Genomic DNA, 12,366 nt, shown 5'->3' with positions numbered 1-12,366 from the left:
TACACAGACCAGTCACATACCTATTGCTGATTTTTGCACAGAAAAACACAGGCATAGCTCCATACTGTCTTTTCACAAAGCAACTGTCATTTTCTTTGAGGAGTCTCCTACTGTTTTATCTTCACCCAAGAATCAGTGGACAGAAAGAGAAGTACAGTCTTCATGTACCACTGAAAAGTGCTAAGTAATTAATACTCAGACTGAAACCCATTGCCCAGGTCCCACTGGCTCCAACAGGAGAAGAGCTGGGTCCCTGGGAAAGCATGCAAAGCACGCTTTTGCATACTTTTTACACACTTCTATTTTTTTCCACTTTTATATAAATACTATTCATATGCACATTTTTCAAAAAAACTGAAGAAGTCCTGCTTGCGCTAAAACTAACCGGACTCTGGTACACTGACTCTGGTACACTGGAAATAAATTACCCCTTTAAAAATCACTTTAAAGAACCCAAATAAATCAATAAGCTTAGGACTGCATTTTGTCTCAGAAACCTAAAAGAAGTTGCTGTCACCTGTGAAATAATACAAATTCTTCTAACGGTTTGTATCAAACAAAATTATCCAAACGGAAGTTTTCCAGTGTTTGAATTCTCTGGTGTGTACAAAGCCTGACAGATATGGAGAGTTTCTGAATGTATTTATAATACAGTGTTAGGTGGTAAGAACTGAATGACACAGTGCATTATTCAGGATTAGTACAAGCCATAGGCTGAGCTTTTAGTGATGCTCTAGTCCCATAACAAGTGCAAATCCTGAAAGATTTCTGAAGGAAATAGAATAAGTAAGTTACTGACAAAATACATCTCTCTTATTTTATGGAGAATAACGATTCCATTTCTTTACTGAAATACTGCTATGCATATTCTATGCAACATGAGTATTACATTCTCTCATATGAACCATAACAAAAAGTTTTTCCTCAATTATTCTCGCGCCTCAGTTTCTGTCAAAATACTTGAAAATAACAGGTAACATAAAAACATGTTAGAAAACCCTCTCAAACAGTAGTATCAAAAATGCTACTGCACTGTACTTTCAGTATTCAGAAAGATGCACTGCACTGAACAGTGTGGCTTTGACAGTAATATTTATTAGAAAGGTAAAAGTTAATTGCAACATATTACCATTCCTACCAGTACTTACCCTATAACATAGAGTTTAAAGCAAAGACTATTTCAGCACAATTCCCCAATTCCTGTCAGCCATAGATCAAACAAAAAAGAAACTACAAACGATAATATCCCTCTGGTAGGTCTGAGGAACCGACTCAGATTGAAATACCAATTAGAAGATGTTTCAGAACAAGAAAATAAAGTGAATGGGAACAAACTGGTAGGATCAAATAACAACACTCAAATGAGAAATCAGTGAACTTGCAAGTATGATATATACCCTAAGTTAGGCTCCAGGTACGAGGAACGGAAGGGGACAGCTGTGGTGCCTGCAAGGCAGAAAAGGGAGGTCTGGAGAACTGCAAGATGGACGTTTTACCAAATTAATAGCAAATGCCTTTTGAGTCAGAGATAGGATTTGCACATGGAGGAAGAGAACCAGAAGGGGGTCCTGAACTGGGCTAAGGGTAGGTGTGGGAAGCACAAGAATTCTAGGGCGTGAGAGAGACTCTTTTTCCACTTTTTTTTCCTCTGATCAAGAAGAAGGGCAGCAAACAGAGGGAATTTTGGCCCAGAAATCTACTAAGCTTACTAAGCTTTATGGGTGGTATCTTCTCACAGTGAGAAGGTAGGAGGACCAGGGGAATCACCCAGCGTGCTCAGCCTTGGGGTGCTGACTCCTGGGAGTAGCAGTGGGAGGATGTGCCAAAGCTGGTTTTAAAATCAAATCTAACACACCCCACTGGGTCCTGAACTATATGCTTGCAAGTCTGAGCTCCATTCGCTATAAATTGGCTAAAACATTACTAAAGAATTGACATTAAAAAAAAAAAAGAGTAAAATAGAAAACAAAAGGAGAGAGCAAATAGTCGTTTTTACAAGGAGGGAGATTATTAATAAATTCTCAACAATAGTTATTGGAATCTGTGCTTTTTAGCTGACTCAGAAGGGGGAAAGAAGGGAAATGGCAAAGTTTGTTAATGGTACATTACCATTTGTTTGGAAAATTGACTGAAGAGTTGCACAGGAACGTAACTGTAGTGAATAGCCAGCAGATGAAAACACCGATGAAATTCCATGTCGATAAATATAATGAAATGCAGATAGGAAAAAATAACACTTAACTATACATGCATAATAATGCTCTTTAAATTATCCTACCAATCAGAAAAAAGATTTTAGAATCCCTGTGGCTAGTTATCTGGAACTGAATTTTAAGCCCAGTGACAGTTAGAAAGTATGCAGCGTAGTAGGAAAAACAGAGAGGGAGCATAAAGTGGCAGAGTGATGTTTTCCAAGTCCCTGTTATGCCATGAACCGAACACTGTATGCAGTTATGTTCATTTCATCTCCGAAAGAGTAGCAGAGTAAGAAAAGGTGTAGCAAAAAGCAATAATGATGATGAAAAGTATGGTGCAACTTCTATCTGAGCCCCAGTGAAACAGATCAAGGTTTTCTTCCTGGGAAAGAGAAGATTTAGAGGCATATAAAAATCCTGACTATCATGGAGAAGGAGACCAGGGATCATTTATTCACTGTGTCTCATACTACAGAAACTTGTAGAGCATCAAAGTAGAAATATCAAGCAGAAATATTAAAACAGAAAGGTATTCCTTAAAACATTCTACCTCTATTCCTTCTGCATAAGAAACATGGCTATTTTGCTTGTGTGTGTAAAGAAATAGAAGTGGTAATGAACAGCAAAAAGTTCATGATTTCTAACAGAAGAAAAATCACACATGTGCCATGTACCTATAGTCACCCTTGTGACTTGGTATTTTCTCTTCCTTGTGGGGAAGTTTCATTATCCCCTTAGGAAGTTATTCCATACTCTCCTTCCTAGTTTCTGACCTCTGTCAGATATGCTATTACAGGCTACTGTCAGTGAAAATGTATAATACTGTTAGGGTTGTTTAAATCCTTTCTTTAAAAGACAGTTAACATATCACAATAATTGCAATACTGTCCAGCAGTATTAAAGATCTCAATAAATCACACGCCCCAAACTGTAAAGAGAAGTTGGCAAGCTGTTCATTCAGATACATCCAAAGTTGTGCTTGTTTTGGGCAAATATTACTGGTTTCTAAGATATGAAACTAAACTTTTGTCAATATGCCTTGGTTTGTTGTTAGAGAACATAAAACAACGTTGAGTTGCTTCCTTTTCTGCTGTTCTTCAAAATGAAGCATATTACCCGTTCTCATCATCATATAAAGAAGGCCTTTACTTATAGCCAGCACGTGATTACACTGGGTTTTAGCTTCATTTTACTTATATTTGGTTCACTTCCAGTGTTGAGCCTCATCTCAGAGAGGAGGAAGGGGAAATAACAGGATCCAAACTGATCCACGTTTATCCAAGCTTACTTCAGATTTATATTATTTACACTCAATTTAATTATCAAATTAAAATCAATTTAAAAGATGTAATTTAAAATACCCAACCTAACTTCATATTTTTGTACTATTTGGCATTGATGAAGAGTCAATAAAAGAGAGAAATAGTCATTTTTAAAGTGTTTAAAAATTAATTTCATTAGTGATCTTGTTAATGATGTTTTAATATATTACTGATCGACATTTAATTTTATTAGATGTTATGATAACTGAGTGTCCTCCATCACCTTTGCTAGAGCATCATTTCAGAGTGACAACAGCCATCAAATTATAAGTTTCCTTTAGGAAACTAAGAGGTTTAAATCTAGAAGCATTGAAATGAACAGCACTTCTAGCATACATTTTTTTCAGAAGAAGAAAATCTGCTCCATGATACCCAAGCAAAATTGATCTGTAAGTCTGCTGCCCTTCCAAGTCTAGCAGTGTGAAAGATATTATTCCACCTTGATTTCAACACAATATATCTAGCTTATTGCTCTGGAGTGAAGAAAAACAATCCAAAGTGTAAAGGTTTGGACTCTTCTGTTTGCATAGGTTTTTCTTTCCCTAATGGAAAACTTCCCTTTTTAAAAAACTGAAATCTTCTGTAAGAAAATTGCAGTTTTGTGTTTTCATCTCTGCTTCCCTCCCCCACCCCCAATCCTCTCTCGAAAACTTTCCTGCCCTCCTCCCCTGGCAAAGAGACCAAATAGCAGCTCTGGCAGATTCCCTACCGCTGCCCACACCATTGACTGGAAGACTCTTTATAAGAAGAACTGAAATAAAAAACAACCATCCCATAAGATATGGCAAACCAGAAAACTATTATATTTAGTCCTGATTAGGACAATTTTTTTCCCAAAGCTCAAATTCTTCATGATGGCAGAAACTCCATTTTCTAGCCAGCTATAGTAAAAAACTAATTTTCTAGCTACAGGAGGTCCTTTTGAAAACAATATAAATTAACTATATTGTATTCCTGATCCTTTTAGATTTAAGTTTCTAATGCAGTTTTTCCGTTTAAAGAACCATTGCTGGTGCTCATTATAGCCATGAACGATGAAATCCGAAGCACAATGGACAATGACTTTTGGCAACCAGTCCCCTTCCTAGAAAAGCAGGGGGCACGATTTTATTGCTGGTGTAGATGGGACTAAAAGGTATCTTTGACGCTATTATGCATAACTACGCATACATGGAGAGTGGAAAATGATTTTGTCCCGTCTATAAAGACAAATACTTTATCATCAAGAGTCTAGAGAGAGCGATTACTAAAATGGCTGTGCTTTTTGGTAGGAATGAGCCAATAACTGTCACTTGGAATTCCATTCTAATGCAACTGAAAAAAGTGATGAGAGCAAGCTGGGCAAATATTTTCTGGAATGCAGCTGAAGATGTCAAAAGCAAACATTAATCAAAAGGACTGCTGTACCAGGTATTTTTCTGAAACTAGAGAAAGAGAAATTACTTGCAGTACATACTAGAGTATTTTGTAAATGCACTGGAAGGCCTAAAAAGTCCCACTTCCTTCAAGGAAGGGAAAGTAAAAATTTATTACACGCCCCATCCTAATCACTCTGACCTTCTCCACAACATCTTCCAGCAACACCACAACTCCATCCTGATCAGCTGGTCTCTCAATAGGATGATGATGATAACCCTCTATTCCACAGCACCTATAGCCTGCCTGGGAAGACGTACCCAACCCCAGAAATTATTGCTTCTGAGGACATATACTAGGAAAAAACAGAATAGATGACTCTAGAGCTTATACAGAAATCCTCCCTCCTTGCGAAAACTAATTTGGGTCTCTTTCCTACCAGCTGCCAATGCTCATAAGACATGTGAGAACTGTTGAAAAACCCTTAGCTATCTATAAAACTGAGCTGAGGCTGAGTGGGATTAGAAGATGTTAGGAAGGCACTGACGCTCCTGCATGTAAGTACTGCATTAAACTAGAAGGTGAATCTGTCTCTGCAGGTGGAATTCTCCAAGTACAGCTTCTACTAGGGAGGATATAACTCTTTGAGACCATCCTTTCGGCAAAAGCTTCTTGTTTTAGCGCTTTATTACTGATAGCTGCCATCTCTCTGTGGGAAAGGGCATTATCTGAAGATCAACAATTCAAGCAAAACAAAAAGGGGTATCTGCCATTTAGCAGCTGACAACAAATGGCCACTGACTGCCGTTCAGCCACATGCTTTGAAGTGGCTCCACTGTGCAATGACTCTAGCACTGAGGCTTTCCATTAGTGGAGCCTCTCAGGACTTGGTTCAACGCTCCAGAGAGAATCAAGGAATCCAAAGCACGTCTTCGGTGTCCCTTACACACCTGTATCTTGAAGGACAAAATTCAGGAGGAGAGGAAAACAGCTTAATATTTTGTGGCAGCCTGGGCAAAATACTAATAGCAAACTTGAGGTTGTTAGGCACTCTTTAATAATCTGCAGTAATATAGCTATAATAATACAACCCCAGCTCCTTTGGCTAGGCAAATTTCATTCTGGTTATATCTCCTTCTTCCATTTTCTCTTGGTTCCCTGAGCAGAACAATACTTTGCCATAATACTCCATAAAATTCTAAATTTTACTCACTTCCCAGTCTAATGAGGTTATTTTCTTTTTGAATCTCACCGCTGACTCCTCCTAATTCACAGTGAAATTTGGACCATAAGTCAAACTCCACAAGTACAGTGATGTTCAAACTGGAACATTCATTTATCCTAATATTAAAGACTATTTGTCACTGATAAGGGTCTACTGTAACAAGACTATACAGAACTCTCACTGGTAAGACACAGTATCTACCCTGGAAAGCCTAGAGCTGATAGAGAAAAAGCTCCAGGATGGGAGAAGAACCAGAGACTCAGAGGAAAAAGAAGTTGTTTACAAACTTCAGACTGTCCTGAAGTTCAAGGATATTTGATCTAATCCAACTTGATTTTGACACAAGATATAGTAAAACAGCAAAATGAGAAAAATCACAAATCAAAGTAAGAGACAGAAGAGCCTAGCGAGAGGTAAGGACTAAAAATAAAGAATACATCGTATGAGTTAAATTGGTTTTTAATGTAGGTACATACTGTCTAAGGCAGACCTCTATATTTGTGTTCAGTGGCTGATGTACAATATGCCAAACAAAAAACATCAGGTACTTCTAATTTCAACAGAAGATATTTCCCTCATGCAAGAGAAACAAGCAATTATGGCAATAGTGGATTTGAAATTCTCTACCAAAACATTGTACTTAAAATAAGTAGTTTTTAAAATCATCAGCATCAACAAACATCAATGGTGAAAGATGAAACAGCAAAAAATCTCAAAGTTCAGCCAAAAATCCAAAAAACACATCCAAATTCATTATTGGTATTTTGTTCCAAAAGAATCACAATCACAATCCTTTATTCATAGGATCTGCATGTGAAAAATCTATATACATTTGGTTTGGGGAATAATTTTGATGAATAACTTTTATATAGTCAGAAATTTGAGCCTGAAAGTTCATCAGAATTTCCTGTCTATAAATAATAATTTCTACTGGGATTGGAGCTATGACACCTGATCATTTGTGTACACTAATTCCCTTGAGCAAAATAGGGTCTATTTCTCACTCTTATAGCTGTAACCCCTTTTGTAAATCTTGTTCTTACAGTGAAATAGTTCAGAATCCTCCAATGTTGTTTCATGCTGACTTATGGGAAAAAGAGAATAATGCTGCTTATTATTATTAAGTTACTTAATCCTGCTCTGCAACAACAAATATATGTGTGTGCATATATATACATGCATGCATATGTGCATGTATCTACTTAGGCATAAAATAAACCTATGTATACAGCCAAGCTTCAAGCCCTTACTCAGTATTCATATTCATCTCCATCCTTGGAGATGCTCAAAATCCAACTGGACATGGCCCTGAGCAACCTGCTGTAGCTGGCCCCACTTTGAGCAGGGGGCTGGAGTAGATGATCACCAAAGGCCCCATCCAACCTATCTGATTCTATGATTCTAGGACATCCATTAATTAAAGAAAACAAGACATATCTCTTCCTGCTACGCTGTTTCAATTTCTCCTACCCCTGTGTTGCTCTGTTTTTATGTTTTTTTCCTCCTTTGTCTTTTGTAAAAGGAACAGAAAATCATAAAAGCCATCTTCTAATTTTTCTCCAGACAAACAAACAGAAAATGGAACCAGATGACTAAAACAAAAAAGGACAATGTTCTAAAATATATCTGAGAAAAGAGAAAACTGCTCAAAAATCTCTCTTCCTCCTGCTACTGCCCTCCTCAGGGAAGCTTTATATCAAGGGGGATACTTTTCAGCAACAAAACTCTTATTAAGCACAGAAGAAAAATCTGCTATAAAATTCAGCGTAATACTTCTGACAAAAAATAATAATGAATCAACTCTTGAGACTTATTAAAATGCTGAACTGAGCATCTCTCTATTGTTCCAGCACCTAAAATATATTTTTGGATATTTTGTATATTTGTGTACCTTCAGCAATTTAAAACAATCAGTACAAACCCTGTCTACACAAAAACTGCCCACCCCAACCCACTATATCTCTGATCCTCATTTTCTTTAGGAGGAAATAAGTTTTGCTTTGTGTCACAAAGGTCTTAATTAATTTAGTCCCAGATCCTCCAACTTATTTCATTCAAGTGCTCTGATTATGGAATTTAACATGGAGTTCACTAGGTACAAAGTTCAAAAGAAGAGAGGAGTTTGCAGGGACATAATTTTATGGTGAAGGGGATCTATTTGCATTATTTCCATCATATGAATGTAACCACTTGTATTAATTTTCCTGCCAGCTGCAGATACTAATTCATGTGATTAACTGTTCATAGGAGTCATCTGATATAACTTGTTTGGGTATATTGGTGCATTTCAAATTAAGTACATAAACATTTTAAACGGAACAGAGCAAGGTCAAAAACTATACACTCAGTGTTAGATTGTATGCTTCTCCTTTTCCACGTTCAGTATTGCTATATATCTACAAAATAATTTTCAATTTTTTTTTAGACAATAAGCTTTCTATGAATTTTCTTGAATAATATCTAAGGAAACACAATAGCATAACAAATAAATTAGATTCAAGTAGAACCAGAAATTGAAAAGTAACAGAGATTTCTCTTCAGCACTTTTAAATAAACCTTCTAAAGGAAAATAAGGCAGCTTTATCTGTGTTACTTTTTCCTTACGGCTTGTAAGAAGCTTCAGGTTAAAATAAGAACATATTTTCTGGGTTTTATTCTGCTGTCTATGCCATACCTCAACTGTCTGAGGTGTGTACCTTCATTTGCAAGTGAGGTCACATGAGGTCATTATACCCCTGAAAACCCAGAAGACAGTGCTGCAGAAGAAGGCGCCCCTTGACACAGAAAAATTATTTTTATCATTTGATATTTTCTCTTCTCTAGACTAACGGATAATACTAAGTATATATACGCATACTTGTGGGGGCAAGAACGGGAACGCCGTGCAGTAAAAGGCACTAAAGCTAAATCCCTTGAGACATCAAAGTTCCAGCACAAATTTCATGCGGATGACGCAGAGACTCAGGCGTTCAGATTTCTCTCTCAACTTCTCCGTCCCACCGCCTTCCTGTCCCAGCCCTCCAGGTTCAGGGCACAGAACTGGAGAGGGCGGTCCAGAAATGAACCAGCAAGTGCTACTTTAACATTCACCCCACAAGATAAGCAGGTGACATGCTGCCTACCAGCTGGTCTCTGTCCCCTTCAGACCCATGCTCTTCACACCCCAGAGCTGCTGACGACCATGAAGAGTTTCTCCTGCCCGAATGGGTTGGGCAGTACAGCATGCAATTCTCAACCTATTGCAAAGGAGAGATTTCACCCCGTTTGGGAGCATTTACTGGTCCTTCACTTCCTTTCACACCACAAAGTTATTTCGTTACTCACCAATCGTTTTGCAACAACATTTAGTAAAAGCACAGCTAAAAACAACTGGAAATTCTCTCCAACATATTTGAACTGATGACTCCTGTTTCGTTACCTAACTGGCCAATAACTATACAGAGCCTTAATGATGCACAGCAACACGAAAGCAGCTCTCACATTACTTATATGTGATAACTGTCAGTTTCAGGAAGACAAAGGGATACTATATAAATTGCCATGAAAAATGCTTCTGATGCCCATAGTGACTTAATAATTAAATCATCAACTTTATATAAAATAGCAGCTGCTCCATTCACATATCAGTTAGAGATAATACTCTGAATTTCCATCTAAACTCGTTAATAGCAGATTCTTATTATTTTAACTAACTGGATGAAGAAAAAGCCTTTGAGGAAATTCATGTGTTTTCAATGAAAAATACAGTCACAGCTGATATTTACCGAATGTTGCTTTTCCTCTTCTAAATGAAAGCATAGCACACCACAAAAACTGTGTATCTAATTACAGATTACTAAAAATAACCTAGTTTAGCTAACACCAAGAAGTATACCTTGGATTTTCATATACAGAGCGTATATATGTAAGATTGTATTGTCAGCTAAACCACAGACTTCATCTAGGGCTGTTCTCAGAAAAAGCTAGAGACCAAGCCCAGCAGAGCTATCACTGATATATCTATCTAAAGCTCTCCTTCTCATCATTACTGCTAGAGGGAAAGGAAGGGAAGGTAGGGGGGAAAGAAAACCTAGCCCTAAATGCCCTCCCTGTTGGCAGATGAGGTGAAAAAAGAGATCATTCACACTTCTAGCTTTTCTATTTAATGTCCATTCAAAAAAAAAATGCAAGCAAGACCATGCAGCTCTATTTATATATGAATGCACATAAACAAAGTTCAGCATATCAAGCATACTTTTAAAAGATGAAATAAAATGCACAAGACTGTTATAGATCTGACGCGTTTTGATAAACAGAGTTGGCAGACAGTCTACAGCTAAATGTACATTTTTAGTTTTCTTTTTTTTTTTTACCTCCAGTTTTAATGCTGAGATCCTGAACGCAGAAAGCTCCAGTGCTGGATACTGCTTGTTTCTTTGCTGCTTCTTTCTTTTTTTTTTCTTGTTTCCTTTTTTTTTTTTTTTGGTATTTTGGGGTATTTTTAAGTATAGAAAGATTCCAAGACAGCCTTACCTAGATGAAGAGAACGTGGAGCCGAACACGCCCTCCCTAAAATCTTTGGTCAAAAAAACAAAACGAAGGAGCAAACAAACAAAAGAACCCAGTCCCATTTAGCTTCTACTAGCAAAAAGTTCAGATTTCGTTACTGAGATCATTGCTCTGTTCTAAGCGGTTTTGCCCAATGTGTGATTCTAACAAAAACACCCTCTGCAGCTGGAGGGAGCCTTAACTAAGCGCGATTCTGTCAAGCTTCTCCCAGTGACTTCTGTCTACTAAATTCAGACTGATGTTTTGTGAAAGGGGCCTCAACAACCAGGCCCAGATTGCCTGAAAAGTATTTCCTGCCTTTGAGAGAGAGGGTGAGGGAAAGAGAGAGAGACCGTGCATGCGTGTGTGTGTGTGTGTGCGCGAGCGCGTGCGGGTGTGTGTATGTGTATGTGTGTGTGTGTGTGTGTGTGTGTGTGTGTGTGTGTGTGTGTGAGAGAGAGAGAGAGAGAAAGGGAGAGAGAAAGGGAGAGAGCGCATAGTGAGGGGAAAAAATAGAAAACAGACGGCAAGACTGAGTATTTGTTTTAGTCCACTACTGAGGCATTTCTGTCAAATTATTATATTATTATTTTACATAATGTAAAAGTTTTTTCAAATTCCTCCCTGGTGTTTACCCTCCTCCCCTCCCCCCAATTATTTTATACATCTCTAATATTCATGCAAAGGTAACAGTCACCCGGGAAAAACAGGAGATCATCTCTGAAACGTCTGATCTTTCTTACTATTAAGTAGCAAGCAACAGGCAGAGAACAACTTTGCTTGAATTTAATTAACACATCACATTTACAAAGGGTCTAACGCTGTTCTGACCAGGAAACACACACAGTTAGCTAGATACCCTGTACACGTGCATGCTAAAAGTGTATCCTTACTCAGGAGAATCAGTTAGATCCCAGAAAATGAACGTTACAGTTTAAATGCAGTGGTATTACAGGCAATGGTATATGTTGCTTTACCTCTTCTGAGAATCCTCCAGAGTCACACAAATCCAGCTCTGCAAAAGCAAAAGGACAGACTCCATCTTGATCATATTAGTATTTTGCTGACATAAAACACTTGTAAATACTTCGTTCCAGTTTGACAGGGTGCCTGAATCACGTCTCCAGAGTAACCTACAGCATCTACATCCTTTGCGCTATACAAATTTTGTGAATATCATCTGTTTATCTTTTCTCTTTCTTCTGCCTCCTCTGAATGACTTCCTCTTAGCTGTTCCAGCCTGAGAACTTGTATTACCATTTGGTTTTGATTAAAACCAGACGGACAGCTCTGCAGAAGTTTGAGAGTAAGCTATGGAAATCACTAGTATGGCTTTAATTAGCATATCAATTAATAATAAGTGTTAGCTATTCATGTAACAAAAATTACTGAGAAACACAAAAAATTTACATCTTTAGTCACGGTCTCATATTCAGGGAAATAATTTACTCAAATTTTATTTCATTTTGGTAATGTGAATCACAGCAGTAACGACCACATATATGATTTCCAAACTATAGGATGAAACTAACTCTTTTTTTTTCTTTCTTTTTCTTTAATAAAAGAGAGAAGTATTGTTACTAACTTTAATTATCTTCTCAGGTAGGTCAGTCAAACATCATTTACCTCCTGGTGATGCATTCATCCACTTCAAACTCTTTTCATTAATTATTTCTATGAGTAAGTGATTTTACCACTACCAATCAGATCACTGATTGATCTTTGGCCTTTGCCTGGTCTC

The 12,366-nt window shown here is 37.6% G+C and overlaps 1 protein-coding gene across 4 annotated transcripts in view; it reads right to left on the bottom strand.

The window, feature by feature from the left end:
- The window catches only part of DLC1 (DLC1 Rho GTPase activating protein), a 233,323-nt gene extending 221,481 nt beyond the window's left edge, over positions 1–11,842 (bottom strand). The window contains exon 1 of one of the 4 annotated variants that reach the window (XM_068942801.1): positions 11,603–11,842. The gene's annotated coding sequence lies outside the window, so the exon portion shown is untranslated. Of the gene's footprint in view, positions 1–10,450; positions 11,068–11,602 lie in introns of those variants that run through there. The other 3 variants (XM_009665886.2, XM_068942799.1, XM_068942800.1) reach the window with 3 other exon arrangements.
- Positions 11,843–12,366: the final 524 nt, after the last annotated feature.

Source organism: Struthio camelus, chromosome 4 (genome assembly GCF_040807025.1).
Source record: "Struthio camelus isolate bStrCam1 chromosome 4, bStrCam1.hap1, whole genome shotgun sequence".
Taxonomy (NCBI): Eukaryota; Metazoa; Chordata; class Aves; order Struthioniformes; family Struthionidae; genus Struthio; species Struthio camelus.
Note: the sequence above shows the minus strand (reverse complement) of the source record. Positions and strands in the feature narration are given on the sequence as shown.